The 17264-nt window shown below is 39.8% G+C and overlaps 1 protein-coding gene across 29 annotated transcripts in view; it reads right to left on the reverse strand.

The window, feature by feature from the left end:
* The window catches only part of DYSF (dysferlin), a 222709-nt gene that overhangs the window by 45514 nt on the left and 159931 nt on the right, over positions 1-17264 (reverse strand). The gene's annotated exons all lie outside the window — the stretch shown is intronic.

Below are 17264 nucleotides of genomic sequence, written 5' to 3' on the forward strand. Positions count from 1 at the left end.
CTTATAAGCAACTGCAACTCCTTCCTTCCAGATGCTCACGTCAAAACCCCCGAAGTCACTTTGGACTCTTCCTCATGTCCCACATTCCATCCATCGGCGAATCCTGTTGGCGCCACCTTCAGTACATACTCAGAATCAAACCGATTCTCCCCTATCACCACGGGCCTGGTCCCCATCATCTGGATTGTTTTGGGGGTTTTGTTTTTTTTAAAACATCTTTATTGGAGTATAATTGCTCTACAATGGTGTGTCAGTTTCTGCTTTATAATAAAGTGAATCGGCCATACATATACATATATCCCCGTATCTCTTCCCTCTTGCGTCTCCCTCCCACCCACCCTCCCTATCCCACCCCTCTAGGTGGTCACAAAGCACCGAGCTGATCTCCCTGTGCTATGCGGCTGCTTCCCACTGGCTATCTATTTTACGTTTGGTAGTGTATATATGTCCATGCCACTCTCTCACTTTGTCCCAGCTTACCCTTCCCCCTCCCCGTGTCCTCAAGTCCATTCTCTACATCTGTGTCTTTATTCTTGTCCGGCCCCTAGGTTCTTTAGAACTTTTTTTGTTTTGTTTTGTTTTGTTTAGATTCCATGTATATGTGTTAGCATACGGTATTTGTTTTTCTCTTTCTGACTTACTTCACTCTGTATGACAGACTCTAGGTCCATCCACCTCACTACAAATAACTCAATTTCATTTCTTTTTATGGCTGAGTAATATTCCATTGTATATAAGTGCCACATCTTCTTTATCCATTCATACAATGATGGACACTTAGGTTGCTTCCACGTCCTGGCTATTGTAAATAGAGCTGCAATGAACATTGTGGTGCATGATTCTTTTTGAATTATGGTTTTCTCAGGGTATATGCCCAGTAGTGGGATTGCTGGATCATAGAGTAGTTCTATTTTTAGTTTTTTAAGGAATCTCCATACTGTTCTCCATAGTGGCTGTATCAATTTACATTCCCACCAACAGTGCAAGAGGGTTCCCTTTTCTCCACACTCTCTCCAGCATTTATTGTTTGTAGATTTTTTGATGATGGCCATTCTGACCAGTGTGAGATGATACCTTATTGTAGTTTTGATTTGCATTTCTCTAATGATTAGTGATGTTGAGCATCCTTTCATGTGTTTGTTGGCAATCTGTATGTCTTCTTTGGAGAAATGTCTATTTAGGTCTTCTGCCCCTTTTTGGATTGGGTTGTTTGTTTTTTTAATATTGAGCTGCTTGTAAATTTTGGAGATTAATCCTTTGTCAGTTGCTTTGTTTGCAAATATTTTCTCTCATTCTGAATTGCACCAGTCTTCTAACTGGCCTCCCTGCCTTCACCCTTGTCCCCAAATCTATTCTCAATACGACAGCCACACACATCGGAACACATCGCCTCTCTGTGCAAATCCAGTGATTTGCCAACTCGCTTGGAATAAGGCCAAAGCCCTTACAACAACAGCAAGCTAAAGTCTCTCATGATCAGGCCCTCACACCTCCCCCACCTCACGTCCTTCCACTGCTTCCTCACTCACGCCACTCCCACCCCGGTGGCCTTCCCAGTCCACGAACATCTCCAGAGCCTTCATGCTTCTCCCACGGCAGGAACTCTATTTCTCCCCTGGGTCACTTCATCACCTCCTTCAAGTCTTGACTAACTACGATCTGTTTTCCCCTCCTTATTCACCATATTTTAAATCACTATCCCCCTCCCAGCAACTCTCATTCCCCCTTCCTTGCTTTTTCTCCCTAGCAATTATCACCATCAGACACTCCATATATTTTATTTAGGTACTTGTTTATTATGTCCCATGATGGCACAGATGTTTATCTTTTTTAACGCGATACCTCCATCCAATCCTTAGAACATTGCCTGGCGCATTTTTGGAGGCCAGTCAATATCTAACGGATATATGAATGCCTAGACAGCAGGGGGGTGGGGAGGCAGGATCCCTGGCTTTTAAATTTCCTAAAGCAGATAATATGCCATTTAAAAAAGAGGTTTAAGAGGATGTTCTTTCCAGCCCTTCTCCCGCTATTTACAGAGGAGATGAAAGAGTAGAGTGGGAGAGGAAGCAGGAACCAGAGTCTGTGAGGGTTTCTGGTAAGGCAGCCCCACACCCTCCGCCACAGGTCAGCCCCGAAGTGTACATGGCATAGACCCCTCTGTAACCTTGGACATCCGGTAAGCAGCAGCCATCCGGAAATTGCCAGAGAATTTGGGGCATATGGCGTTTGACAGAAGACGGCTGCAGGGGTGTCATGGGACAGAGAGCCTGAGGTAGTCCTCGTCATTTCCTGTAGACCCCGGAGTGTCACAAAGGAGCTGCCAACTTGTACCGTGCTCCCCAGAAAGGCTTGAAAGGTAGTCGAGAGAGAGAGCCGGGACACCTGTAAGGGCCTTCTGGTCGAGATAATGAGCTATAGTCTGTTTGGTCTGTGTGCCCAATAGATCCAGGGTGCGCACACACTAGTGACCGGGGGTCCCTTCCTGTGGAGGTCATGACCTTATGGAAGCCCAACCCAGAATTCAGCTGCCTCCCAGGCGTGAGGACAAGAAAGAAAAATCCAAAACTAACTAAAGCTTAAACCTAAATGGTTGAAGTTACCAGGACTTTTCTGCCAGGAAAAATGTGAGCTCAAAAGAGAGATTAAGTTGAATTACAGAAAAATAAAGTTATATTTTCAACACGCTCACAGATGTGTGACTTGAAAATATCATTCCTGCTCTTTCACTAACCTGGCTTCTGATGGAGTTACTTCATGCCCACTTCTTCCTTCCCTTCCTCAAGAAGCCCAAGAATAAGTTAGCCCCCCGTGAGAATGAGCCCCACAGAAACAGGACGGTCCTCCCCTGTCTTATCCCAGATGTGCCAAAGCCAAGCCACCCTCTGGTGTTAGTGGAATCCGATGATCCAAAGCTCCAAAAGGGAGATGGTCGTACACACTCTCTCATTCGAAGTGTGCTCTTGACCTCATTGTGTAATAGCTAAGCATCTAGTCTTGGAACGCGACAAAGAGGAGAAACAAATGCAAATGGCTCGATGGTTGAAGTGTTACCTCAGGCTTCAGCAAGAAGTCTGGCCATTAAAGCTTTATTTCCCCGTGCCCAGGGTTCAAGGTCCCTCACCATTCAGCCAGCCAAGCAAGTCAGTCTGATCAAGGCACGGACTGGCGGCCTCTCCAATTTCAGCTAATAGCCAACATTCAGTTCCTGAGCAACCGGAGCCATGTAACAAAGACATGCTTCTCCGGGCTTGATCCAGTCTAATGGGCGCCCTAATCCCTCTGAAGACCCAAATCAGCACGGCACATTCAGACCATTTAATCTCCCGTTTTCATTCGGTAAGCCTGACGCAGTTCATGAATATGGATGGCAAAATTGACAACAATCATTCCAAGCCTGACTTTCTGTGAAGTTAGGAAACTTGGGGAAGGCAGGGAGTATCGCTTGTGTTCTCTCCCCAGGATGAACTCTTGAATCAAAGAGAAAAGTTCATGGTCAAATTCCTTTATCACCAAGGTTACAATTTTAAACCTTGGAGCCACTCTAGGGAAATATACACCCACCTCCATTTTTTAAAACTAATTTTAAGCAGGCCTTCATTGCCTACGTCAACCAGAAGGTAGCCATCCTAGACCGTGTTGAAAGTAATTTCTGTCTTAGCACAAATCAGCATCATCAAGATCGTAATATTAGAACCCAACACTGGGATTAGTATGGGCTTCGAGTTGGTGTCTGTGAAGATATTTTGTGACCTATAAAGTTTACCATGATAAACGCTCTTGTTGATGTTGTCAGCATCATCAGGTTGACCCCCAGTGCTTCTGCCCCATAGCTCAATATCTGCAGAACTGGAATAATGACGTGATGATTCTCTAGTTCTTTAATTAATGTCTTGAGATTTAAACACTGAGTCTGTTTGCTCACACACACATCAATACAAACACAGACATAACATACAAGTACTCACACCTCCATGTAAACCAGAAAAACCCCTAGACGTGCAACGCCCTGACTCTGAACCTACCCCACCCCATGCATACTAAAAGCTTCATGCCCTCCCAAACCACACAGACTTACACCCACGGTCAGCTACCGTGTTGATTCAGCAGAACTCTACACACTAATGACCAAAAAAACCCACTTAATTATTCCCACGAGTGGAACACTGGGCTTTCAGTCTCGTGTGGACACTCCCTGCAGTTCTGCCTCCATGTCTGTGGAAGGGATCACTACTCTGTTTACTCTGACTTCCAGCTGGACCAGCAGAGGTGGGAGGAAAAGGAAGACCTTTAACCAAAATGCTGAACTGCTTCCAAAAGGCCCCGCGAATCAGTGTGCCTGATAGCTGGCAAAGTCAAGCAGATGGTGAGCAGAGAAGGGTCAGGACCTGACAGTTTGACTACTGGCCTGATCCAGATGGAGGGCCCAAGTGAGGTGGGGGACCTGTGGAAAATCTCTTCCAAACTCAGAAGCCTAAGGTATGTATGGGGGCCCCATGACTTGGTCCTCTGAGGACAGCATGACCCCATAACCCATGCAGAAAGTCCAAACGCATGGAATCTATCCAGCAGGGTGAATGAAAGAAGAGTGTTCAAACCTATGAAGAAAGCAATGAGACATTGCTACTCAAAATCTGTGATGATTCCAGTAGGGCCTGGGCAAAAACCTTGCCTTACCTTCATTCTGCTTATGTAGACAGTTTTGTTTGACAGGAGTTCCAACCATCTACTTAAGAGAAAAACTATTTTTGAAGGCCTTCCCAGGGCTGCAGAAGCATTCATCAAACTACAGACACTAATCTTAGCTATCTTAAATTCAATTTTAGAAGTATTTTGGGGGAGCCTACTATGTGCCAAAGTCAACCTACTTTCTAGTTACTGTGTGAGTTTTCATACACAAAGTCATATTACTTTTCAAATATTCTATATTTCGAACTTGCTGCTAATTCAGGCTGGTTTGCCATGCCTCCGTGAACGTAAGAGAGGTGCTCACGTCACTGGGCAGGTTGATAAGCTCCACTGTGCATCCTCAGGGGGAACCTGGACTCAGCAGTGAGAGCTGAACCAAGTTCCAAGCACTGTTTTGACCCAGGCTGGGGAACGGGAGGGGACAGGGATGATGACAGGACCATCAGGGGTAGGAAGGCATTAAATTAGACCTCAGAGAGAACTTCCTGTCCTGTAGATTTTCAAGGAAAGCCGAGAATTTCCCTCTGGGAAGAGATGAAGCTTCTTCCTCGTGGACCAGGGGAAAGACCTCTTGGGAAGAGGGGAGTACAGGGCAGAGGCAGGGAGGGCTGCTAGGTGGGGGCTGGGGCCTCTTCTTCCCTGATGAGGCCCTGGAGTTCGCCAGACAAGTCTCACCCTGGGCTGTCCCCCCTGCAGTGCGCATCGAGGGAGGAGGGGTGCACCCCCGAGGAGACCACAGGAATGCCAAGCAGGGGAAAGGCGCCCGGAGCCAAGGGCTCCGGCAACGAGGATCCAATATCGGCGGGTGACTCCAGCCCCCGTAACAGGAGAGACCGTAAAGTATGTGCTCTGCTTCCCAACCAGCAAACACAGCAAATAACCAATTACTCCAAATAGCTAACAGATTTCGGCTCTGATTTCCCTCCCCGTGCCTCCCCTGTGCCTTCACTTGTCATTGGATGGGCGATTTGTATTTGCTCTGAGAAAATGAGAGAAGGAATGACTCACAAAGGAAGGTCCAGATTACACACAGTGACAGGCATCAAACCTCCCTAATCAGAACTAATGGGAGTGGGGGGAGGCCAGGCTGCACTGGCAACACATCTGAACCAGAGATATTTTTAAAGAAGTACAGTTTTGTTACTTTCAAGCGCATACAATAATTCTTGCTAAACCAATAGTGCCAAATACATGTCCTTAGGAAACCTGCTTTAAGGAGAAGATAAGTACCTTCCTCGTTAGCACATCTGATATGTACAAAAGTCCAGGTAAAAACCATTCGTGTTATTAAGGTGAAAACACTGCCCCTGAAACTCTCAAGGCCAGAGGTGCAAGCACGGTGCACTGAGACAAATTGCCTTGGGCACCTTCTGGAAATACTTCCTCACTTGGGAGACACACCCTGTCATTGATTCCTTTGCTCAGAAAACCTTTGCTTCCAAGTCTTTTGATAAATTGTTGTTGGTACTCATAAGCTGCAGTGAAGCATTCCCCCCAAAACTTGGAATTAAGAGAAATAGGGCTGCCCTCGGAGAATCAGACCATGAAATCAATGCAGAGGGGTTCAGAGCAAGGAGAGGCAAAATCATCTCAAAGGGAAAGGCAGCTTCTACGCTGAGCCTTAACCGTAAGTGGGTAAATTGTACTAATACATCTAGAGAAAGGCTATGTCAGGAAACAAAGGAACTGATCAGTCCTGGAAATGTAAGAGAAGAGGAGTTAGAGTTGACTGTTCACACCAGCATCATCAGAGGCAGGATCCCAGGGTTAGGGACTAAAGCTGTCCCTTTCTTTGGAGATGGAAGTATCAGTCCGTTTTGGACAGCTGATACTCAATTTCAAATTCCAGAACTCCTCTCTCCTCATTCTGATTCTTCACTCATCTCCAGTCACAACTTGGCTTCCCAACTGCTGAGCCTATAGAGAGACCACAGGCTGGACCACTATCCAAGATCACATCCCCCAGGCAGAAGTATTTCTCACTGTAAACTCATACATTGGTAACCTTGGTCTAGAAACTTGAAAAATATGCATCTAGCCCTAAGAAAGTTGACCCATCAGGTGTCTGAGCTCACAAGGTTGAGGGTCCACACAGCCAAGACTGTAGAAACTTCTCTAGACTAACACCCCTGCCTGGAGCCAGCGCTCCTTTATTTAAGAAACTCCTATATAGGGTTCTATAGGCAAGAACTGTGGCTCGGACCTAGCCAGCCAGCATCTGACTGCCCCAACAAACACAGAAAACAAACTCTTCAGCCCAGTAGAAAAGCCTCTGATCCTGTTTTCCTTCTTAATTCTCCCACCCTGCTGGATTCCTAACTGGCAAGGTAAATTTACAACAACCTTAGACTGTTTCCTTCTTCCTTTTACCTGAGTTTGAGATTAGAAGGGGGCCTATGCACTAATGCAAGAGCCATTGGAGCTCCTGGTTCTTGACAAGCAAGGACTTCCCTCTGTGAGGACAGAAAGAAAAGATTAAGGTTCAAAAGAAGGGGGACAATACGAGGACTAAGATAAGTGTTCTGTTAAAGGGTTGAGTAAAAACGAAAGAAAACAAAGGACCAATTTATGGTCACAGGAAGTCTCAGGAGGATCCCATAAACAAGAAGTTAGAGCATGTGGTCCTGAAGACATCATGACTGTCAAATTGAAAACTATAACAAAGACACTGATTTCCAGCAAAATGGCAAACTAGAGGACCAGAGAAACCCTCCAAGTAAGAACACCTAAATTAATTAATACGATATCTTTAAAATTCTTTTTAAATGCATGACTGAGCTGATAGGAAGGTAAAGAAGATCCTTGGAGGCAAATGAAAAATAAAAAATCCAGAGAAATAAGGAGCCAAAATGCAAACTAACGGTGGGGCCCAAAAAGCCCAAGCCAAACATTTAGTTTTAAGTGAATCTGAGTTTGTAGTGTTTCCAGGCATCTGATAAAAGTAAACATGTGTCCTCTCTGAAAGAATGTGACTTTCATCCAGGCCTCAAAGAACTCTCAGATAAAGTTCCAAGGAACATGAGTTCACAATTGAAAATACTGAAACACATAAGAAACAAGGCACCATGAGTGAGAGTCAGCTAGAAACACCAACTGCAGATCAGACTTGTCAGGACAACAGAAAGCAGAATTAACAGAAATAGGACTTTTAAGAAAAAAACTGTTTAAAAAATAAAGGCATTAACAATATGGCAAAAGAACAAGATACTTTCAAAAATAAACAAGAAGATTTGGAAAAAAAGAGAACTTTTAGAGATAAAAATATTAATACTTAGGACTAGAAACTCAATAGACAGGGTTACATAACCTTTAGAAACAAGACTTAGTGAACTAGAAGACATATCTTCAGAAATTAGCCAGTGTGTAACACAAAGAAACACGAAATATGAAAGAAAGTTGAACCGACATGGAGAATAGAGCAGGTCCATTGAAGATCTAATCAGGATTTTAGAAGGAAATGAGAGAATGGGGAATATGTAATATTTGAAGAGATAATGGTTGACCATCCAGAACTAATTAAAAGGAAAAAGGAAAAAAACAGTCCTCAGATTTAGGAAGACAACAGCACAATGGAAGCCAGAAGGTAGTGAGATTAGTGAGATAGTATCTTCAAAGTGATGACTGGAGATAAGTGTCAGTGAAACTAGTATTTCTAAAATAAGAGTGAAATAAAAATATTTTCAAACAATAATTAAAAAGTGAGACACGCCTGCTGCCAAACACCTGGAAAGCCACACACACACACACACACACACACACACACACACACACACACACTGGGGCTGACCCTCACGTACCTGCCGGGCAATAGGAATGGGCATCATCAGAAAATCTACAAACAATAAATGCTGGAGAGGGTGTGGAGAAAAGGGAACCCTCCTGCACTATTGGTGGGAATGTAAATTGGTACAGCCACTATGAAGAACAGTATAGAGGCGCTCAAAAAACTAAAAACAGAACCACCATATGACCCACCCAGTAATCCCACTCCTGGGCATATACCCGGAGAAAACCATAATTCAAAAAGATACATGCACGCCAATGTTCATTGCAGCACTATTTACAATAGCCAGGACATGGAAGCAAAATGTCCATCAACAGAGGAATGGATAAAGAAGATGTGGGAAAAAATTGGAAAAACATTAAACAAAGTGACGACATTGCCAACTGTTACACGATCTAAGAATGTCCAAACAATGGCAGCAAATGAGTAGCTGGAGAATAAGGGAATCGTGGAGTGAAGAGTCTTGGACTAGGATTCGGGAGATTTGGGATTAAATATTACTTTATTTATTATCATTATGCCAATTTTAAATGAAGGAATAGAAGCTCAGAAAGTTAACTAAGTCAACCAAAGATACCTAGCTTCTGAGTGGCGGGAATGAGATTGAAATGCAAAGCACTGAACAACTCAACTGACATTTCTCACTGCAGATATCCAACTGCCTTCTTGATATATCTTTCTGAAGTCTAACAGGCATCTTAAACTGGACTGGACAAAATAGAGCTTTGAATTTCTCTGCCTGCCCTCCTAATTCACTTCCCCACAGATTTTCCCCATCTCAGTTATGGTATCATCCTATCCATCCAGTTGCTCAGGCTTCAAACTTAAAGAACCATCCTTGATTTCTTCTAATTCATCGGTAGGATCTACAAGTTCTATCTCTAAAACATATCCTGCCACTAATACTGTTCAACTATCATTTTTTACCCCAACTATGGCAACAGCCTCTAAATTGGTCTTCTAGAAGAACATATCTTTAAGTAGGGACGTCAGGTGCTCCTGAGAACTCTTGCCTCCTTTATAGTCCATCCTGCATACAGAAGCCAAAGTGGACTTTGTAAAGTGTGATTCAGACCCGGCCATACCTCAGTTTAAAGTCACCCAAGGCCTTCTCTTTATAACCAGAAAAAAAATCCACTGTCCTTGAAGTGCCCATGCACTCATTCCCCTGCTCCCCACTCTCCCCTTCATTCCCTACTCCGAGCCATGTTGACTTTTCTGCCTCTTAGACAGTCAGCTCCTTTCCATCTCAGGATTTTGACATCAGCTTTTCCTTATCCACATATCTGCCTCCTACTCATCATTCAAGTAACAATCAAAATGTAACGGCAAAGTAACTACCTTAGTTAAAGCAACCCCCTCACTCACTCTGAATGGCGTTTCCACATTTTGTCTTCTTCTTAGTGCTATCACTTCTTGAAATCCCAAGAGATTGAAGCCTCATTGAAGACTTAGACTCTGTTTTACACACTTTAATATTTCATGCCCAGAATGGTACCTGTGTATATTTGGTGTTTAATAAATAATTGTTTGATTGACTGAATTAATGGGTTATTTGAGTCCTAAGGTAACCTTTCAGAAATGATGAACTAACTAGTGAAACAATAGAACATTCTCTTTCTAAATCCAGGCATATGAATATATTGCGAGTTTGGTTCCAGACCATCTCTATAAACCAAATATCGTAATAAAGAGAGTCACATGAATTTTTAGGTCTCCAAATGCATATAAAAGTTATGTTTACACTATGTTGTAGTATATTAAGTGTGAAATAACATTATGTCTAAATAAAAAATGTACATACCTTAAAAAAAAGATGCGGTACATTTATACAATGGAATATTATACAGCCATAAAAGGAATGAAATAGTGTCATTTGCAGAGATGTGGATAGACCTAGAGATTTTCATACAGAGTGAAGTAAGTCAGAAAGAGAAAAACAAGTATCATATAATACTGCTAGAAAAATGGTACATATGAACTTATTTGCAAAGCAGAAATAGAGACACAGATGTAGAGAACAAATTTATGGATATCAAAGGGGGAAGGGGGTGGGATGAATTGGGAGATTGGGATTGACATATACACACTACTATATATAAAACAGACAACTAATGAGAACCTACTATATAGCACAGGGAACTCTACTCAAAGCTCTATGGTGACCTAAATGGGAAGGAAATCTAAAAAAGAGGGGACACATGTATATATATAACTGATTCACTTTGCTGTACAGCAGAAACTAACACAACGTTGTAAAGCAACTATACTGCAATAAAAAAAAATTTTAATAGAGAAAATAAGTGAGAATGTTTATAATGAATTGATCCCAATTACAGGAATTTCTATAGGCTCTACTTCAGGAATAAAGATGATCTCAGGAGAAGGAAGACTGGTCTACAAAACAAAACAGTCAACATGGGCATAGCTAAAAGAAAAATCAATTACTTAAAAAATAATATTGCTTTAAAAGTGTCATTTATAGAAGTAGAGCTAAAATATTGAACAAAAGTTTGTAAATTGGTAAGTGACTGGAATTAAAGCATCCAAAGTTCCTTGTAATATTTTGGAGGAGGCTATAAATACCAATTAAATTTAGACTTTACTAAATTGAATATACATGTTAAAGTTTCTATACTAATCCCTGAAGGAATAGAAACAATGTATAGCTTTGAAACTGAAAAGGGAAAAAGGAATGAAAAGACGGGGGCAGGAGGTGGGGGCAGGTGAATCTTTCAATCCAAAAAAATTTTAAAAAGAGGAAAAAAAGAAAAGGGCTGGACAGTAGAATAAAATGGCAGAAATAAATCCAAATATATCAGTAAGACACAATTAATATATTAGACTGTCCAACTCTCTAATTAAGAGCTTATGTCAGAATGTATTAAAAAAAAACCAGACTCCATCTATTTCCTGTTCATCAGAGAGACACCTAAAACATAAAATCACAGAAAAGTTGAAAGTAAAAAGAAAAAGATATACTAGGAAAACATCAAGCAAGAGAATATGGTATAGCTATGTTAACATGAGACAAAACAGACTTTAAGGCAAAACTCATTAGTAGAGATTTTAAAAGGTAAGGAGTGGGGGTTTACTACGTATCATTAAAAGATTCAATTCTCTAGGAAGATATAAGAAATCTACAGTTGTTTGTGCCTAATAACACAGCCTCAAATATATAAAGGAAAAGTAGGGAGAAATAACAAGGAAGAACAAACATCACATCAAAGCAGGATGTTTTAATATCTCAAAAACTGATAAACCACACAAAACAAAATCACAAGAAAATAGATTTGAATAACGCAGTTAACAAGTCTGATCTAAATGGACACGCTATATGTAAAACACATTGGGAGAATACACATTCTTTTCAAGCACACACAAGATCATTACAAAAATTGACCCTGTACTAGGCCATAAAGCAAGTGTCAAGAAATATTGCACACAGACCACATTCTCTGAACCATAGTACTGTTAAGCTAGAAACCGATAAAAAGATAACTTAAAACATAAGTTAGGAATTTCTAAAACATACTTTTAAACAATTCAGGTGTCAAAAAGAAATATGACAGAAATCAGAAAATACTCAGGACTAAAAAACAACAAAAATACCACTTACCAAAACCTGTGGGATGCATAAAGCAGTACTTCGAGGGAATTCTATAGCCTTAAATGCTTACATTAGAAAAGAGGAAAGTTTGAAAATTGATGAACTAGGCATAGCTCTTAAGAGGTTAAAAATATAACAAGCTCTCTAAAACTCGAAGGAAGAAGATAATAAAGAAAAGAACTAGAAACTAGAAAACACAGAAACAATAGAGCTAAATCAACAGACATGAAAATTGGTTCTCTGAAAAGACTTTTACAGAACTGACAAATTTTGGCAAGAATAATAAAATATAACCTTAGGAATGAAAGGGAACATAAATAGAAGAAGAAAATTTTTCAAAACAGTAAGAGGTTATTATGAAAAACACTATGTCAATAATTTTTAGCAAGAAATGGATAAATTCCTATAAAATATAAATCACCAAGAACGACTCACGTAGAAACAGAAAATCTCAAAGGTCCTATAAACATTTTTAAAATTTTTATCAGCAGTTTAAAATATCCCCGAGAAGAATGCTAAGTCTAGACAGTTTTACAAATGAATCTACCAAACCTTCAGGCAACAGATAATTTCAAGCTTTTATCATTTATTCAGAGACTAGAAAAAGAGAAAATATTCCCCAAGTCATTTTATAAGATTAATATTACCTAGATACCAAAACCTGAAAAGAACAGTATCAGAAAAAGAAACTCCAGGCCATTATCACTCATAAAGATTGATGCAAAAAAATTCCTAAAGTAAACATTTGCAAACTGAACCCAACAATGCAGAAAAAAGACAATGTAACATGACCAGGATAGATAGTTTCAGAACTGCAAAGTTGTTTCAGCATTTTAAAAAATCTATTAACGGGGGCTTCCCTGGTGGCGCAGTGGTTGAGAATCTGCCGCTAATGTGGGGGACACGGGTTCGAGCCCTGGTCTGGGAGGATCCCACATGCTGCGGAGCGACTAGGCCCGTGAGCCACAACTACTGAGCCTGCGCGTCTGGAGCCTGTGCTCCATAACAAAAGAGGCCACGATAGTGAGAGGCCCACGCACCGCGATGAAGAGTGGCCCCTGCTTGCCACAACTAGAGAAAGCCCTCGCACAGAAACGAAGACCCAATACAGCAAAAATAAATTAATTAATTAATAACCTCCTACCCCCAACATCTAAAAAAAAAAAAATCTATTAATGTAATTCACCACATTAACAGATTAAAGGAGAAAAATCATATGATCACCTCAACAGATCCATAAAGAACACTGAATAAAATTTAACATCATTCATGACAAAAACTCCTAGCTAGCTAGTAATCACTCACCTGATAAATTTCATACTCAGTGGTGGAACATAAAAATATTCTATTTTATGGATGAAGAAGATGTGGTACATATATACAATGGAACATTACTCAGCCATAAAAAGGAATGAAATTGGGTCATTTGTAGAGATGTGGATGGACCTAGAGACTGTCATACAGAGTGAAGTAAGTCAGAAAGAGAAAAACAAATATTGTATATTAACGCATACATGTGGAATCCAGAAAAATGGTACAGATGAACCGGTGTGCAGGGCAGAAATAGAGACACAGATGTAGAGAACAAACATGGACACCAAGGGAGGAAAGTGGGGGGGGAGGGAGGTGGTGGTGGTGGGATGAATTGGGAGATTAGGACTGAAATATATACACTAATATATATAAAATAGATAACTAATAAGAACCTGCTGTATAAAATAAATAAATAAAATTAAATTAAAAAAAATACATTCCATTTTAAATTAGAGCAGATAAGAATACTATTATCAGTTACATGGAATATTAAACTTGTGGTCCCAGTCAGTGTAATCAGACAAGAAAAGGAAATAATAAAAAAGAAAAAGAAATTAAAAGTACACAGAAGGGCTTCCCTGGTGGCGGCGCAGTGGTTGGGAGTCCACCTGCCGGTGTGGAGGACGCGGATTCGTGTCCGGATCCGGGAGGATCCCTCATGCCGCAGAGCGGCTGCACCCGTGAGCCATGGCCACTGGGCCTGCGTGTCCGGAGTCTGTGCTCCGCGGCGGGAGAGGCCACAGCTGTGAGAGGCCCGGGTACCGCCAAAAAAAAAAAAAAAAAAAAACACGGAAAAAAAGTACACAGAAGAATCAAAAAAATTTAAAGAGCTGGTTCTTTGGATGAAAAACAACCATAAAATTGATGAAATGCTATTAAGCCTAATGAAGTTAAAAAAAACAAAAAACATAAATTACAAAATTAGAAATGAGGATAAAAAACAGAACAGATACAGAAGGATTTTCTTTTATTATAGTAATATGTATAAATCTATACTAATGTTATAAGCAATATCTGAAGACATCTAAGGCACTAAATTGATTGAAGAAGTAGAAAATGATCAAAGAATCCCCTCCCAAAAATGGTGCTCGGCCCAGTCTTACAAATGAGTACAGAGCAGATGCGTCTTATACGATTGTATAAGGTATGCATTCCTGAAGATCTTCTAAAATTCAAAACTCTCATCATATAACACCATTTTCAAAAAAAGATGATGGGTATCCTGTTTACCAGCTAAATCATAAATACAATTCATTTGGCCACCACCTTTTAAATTTCATGACTGTTTGTTAATCATTTTTTAAATGTAGATTGATTCACAGTATTACACATTTTATACATAAAACAAGACTATTAAAATGTTTATATCATGTAATTTTCAACTTGCATAATTCATATTCATAAAGAATGGCTCTCATGTATTTTCAAACCTTTAAACAATCATTCTCCTGCCACAGAGACTGTTCAAGAGCACAGGAAATGAGAGTACACTTCAAAAAATATTTTATAAAACTATTATAACCTTGATATCAAAACCTAACAAAGACAACCTAAAAGTACTACTTATTAATAAAGATGCAAAAATCCCATATAAATAATAACAAATCTAACTCAGTAATATATACTAGATGTTATCCTTACAAACTTCCCCTTAACCAGGATTAAAAAATGCTACCCATTCTCTCTGCTAACGATCTAAGGTCCAGAGCAGATGCAAGCCTGCAGCTAATCTAATTTATCCACTGCAGCTCCCAGCAGATGAGCTGTATGTTTACCAAGAGTTAATTGTTTGTTCCCAAATCTGTTTATGCCAGTTGTACTAATACAGTAATTAGATCAATAAGTAAATATTATAAAAATATATAAAATTTGAATTTAAAAAGAAAGGGCATTTTATCTATGAAAATGAACTTAATGTTGATTTTTTTTTTAATTATGAAAATTCAGTATGAGTGAGGTGGACAAAAAGGTGAGGGGGATCTGAAATGTTAAAAAAAACTCCATGTTCAGAGTCTTTTGCAGCTATCATTAAGAGCTCATCAAACTTTAATAAACCTAAAGGAAAAATCATAGCTAATGCATTATGAATGTGGTTTATACTGGAAAGACAACATGACATTTGAATAGCAGATCCAGATTCAAAGAGGTCTTGGCACATGTCAAATGACTGTCAAATGAAGATACATGGATATGATTAAAAAGAAATGTTCGTGGTACTTATATTTGACTTTTAATGAATCCCTATTTAACCGACTTTAATTAGCCAACCAACTACCTATCTTGATGGACTGCATAAGAGGACTTCAATTGTAGTCAACTATAATACCACGACCAATTGACTCATTTGGGTTTACCCCAGGAATGCAGGACAATTATACATACATATATATGAGTGTGTGTGTGTGTGTGTGTGTGTGTGTGTGTATATAAAATATATATATATAAAACGGACAATGGAAAACAAAATGATCATCTTGATAAATGCCAAATGCCATTGGATAATATCAGTTGGCCATAAGATGTTATGGGAAAACCCGAACGAACTTTCTGGCCAGCCCAATATTAAACTTCCATATCTAATTTTTAAGTTATTAATAAACTAATAATACAGGACACAACCTGACAAAATCAAGAATATCTATCCGAAACTACCAATCATTATCATAATGGAAAAATGACAGAGACCTTCTCATTAGAATCAGTAACTAAATAAGTTTGCTCACTAGCAACTCCATTATCAAATGTCATTCTGGAAAAAGGAATAAGGTATAACTATTAGAAAATGACATGTTTATTATTGTTTGAAGAAGACAATCTTATCTACCTGAAAAACTCAACCGAATCAATTAACCAGTGTCAGAAGTAATAAAGGTACTTAACAAAGAGTCCGTTTCAAAGTAAATATACAAAAATATTGTTTTTCTATATTCTAGCAATAGCTAGTTATACAAAGTCATAATAAAAAAAAAGATATTCCATTCAGACAGCAACAAACACTATAAAATGCCTAGGAATAACTTAACAAGAAATGGACTAGACCTATTTAAAGTAAACTAAAAATAACTCCTCTAAGGGACAAAAAATAAGACAATAGTGGAAATTAAGAAATGAAATGTCCAATGATAGGGGAATAGTTTATGGATGTCCATACAACAGCATGACATGCAACCATTTTTTAAAGAATATAAAGACATGGAAAAACATTTATAATACATTTTAAGTACAAGAAAATGCAGATTTTTTAAAAAGTACAATATGATCTTGATTTTGTAAAAAAATAAAAGTACGCACATGTGCATAAGAGATATCTAAAAATGTAGGCACATCAAAGTCTTAACAGTGCTTATCTCCAACTGGTAGGAACACAGGTGGTTTTAACTTTCTGCCTTACACTTTTTTGTGTTTTCTATATTTTCTACAATAGATAAATCAGAAAACATTTAAAATGTAGAGTGCCTCTGCCTAGAAGCCATAAAACACCCAAAACAGCAATGCCTCCTCTTGGCACCATGAATGGAGTTTAACTTTCAGCAAGTCCTATCTCTTATGTCCCCCCTACAAGTCTGGGGCTCCCCTTGACTTCATGAGTGCATGTTGAAGGACCCTCGACCCATAAAGATAATACCTAAGGAATCAGCCCAGGAGGACAGAAGTATCCCTCCTGGCAAATGCAGGAGTGAACTGTGGGCCCCAGCAGAGCTCTCAGAATCTGCTGGGGACAGCCAGGTTTCCGCAGTCACACACGTTTCATGCCTCTGGGAGGAGTAGAGAAAATCAATCTGCCTTTGCCCACAGAGGCCTCTTGTGTCCCACGTCCCAGCGGTCAGGGTCTAGAGACTTCCCTGTTTCCACTGGCCCATGCTACCC

The sequence above is a fragment of the Lagenorhynchus albirostris genome, chromosome 13, assembly GCF_949774975.1.
Source record: "Lagenorhynchus albirostris chromosome 13, mLagAlb1.1, whole genome shotgun sequence".
Taxonomy (NCBI): Eukaryota; Metazoa; Chordata; class Mammalia; order Artiodactyla; family Delphinidae; genus Lagenorhynchus; species Lagenorhynchus albirostris.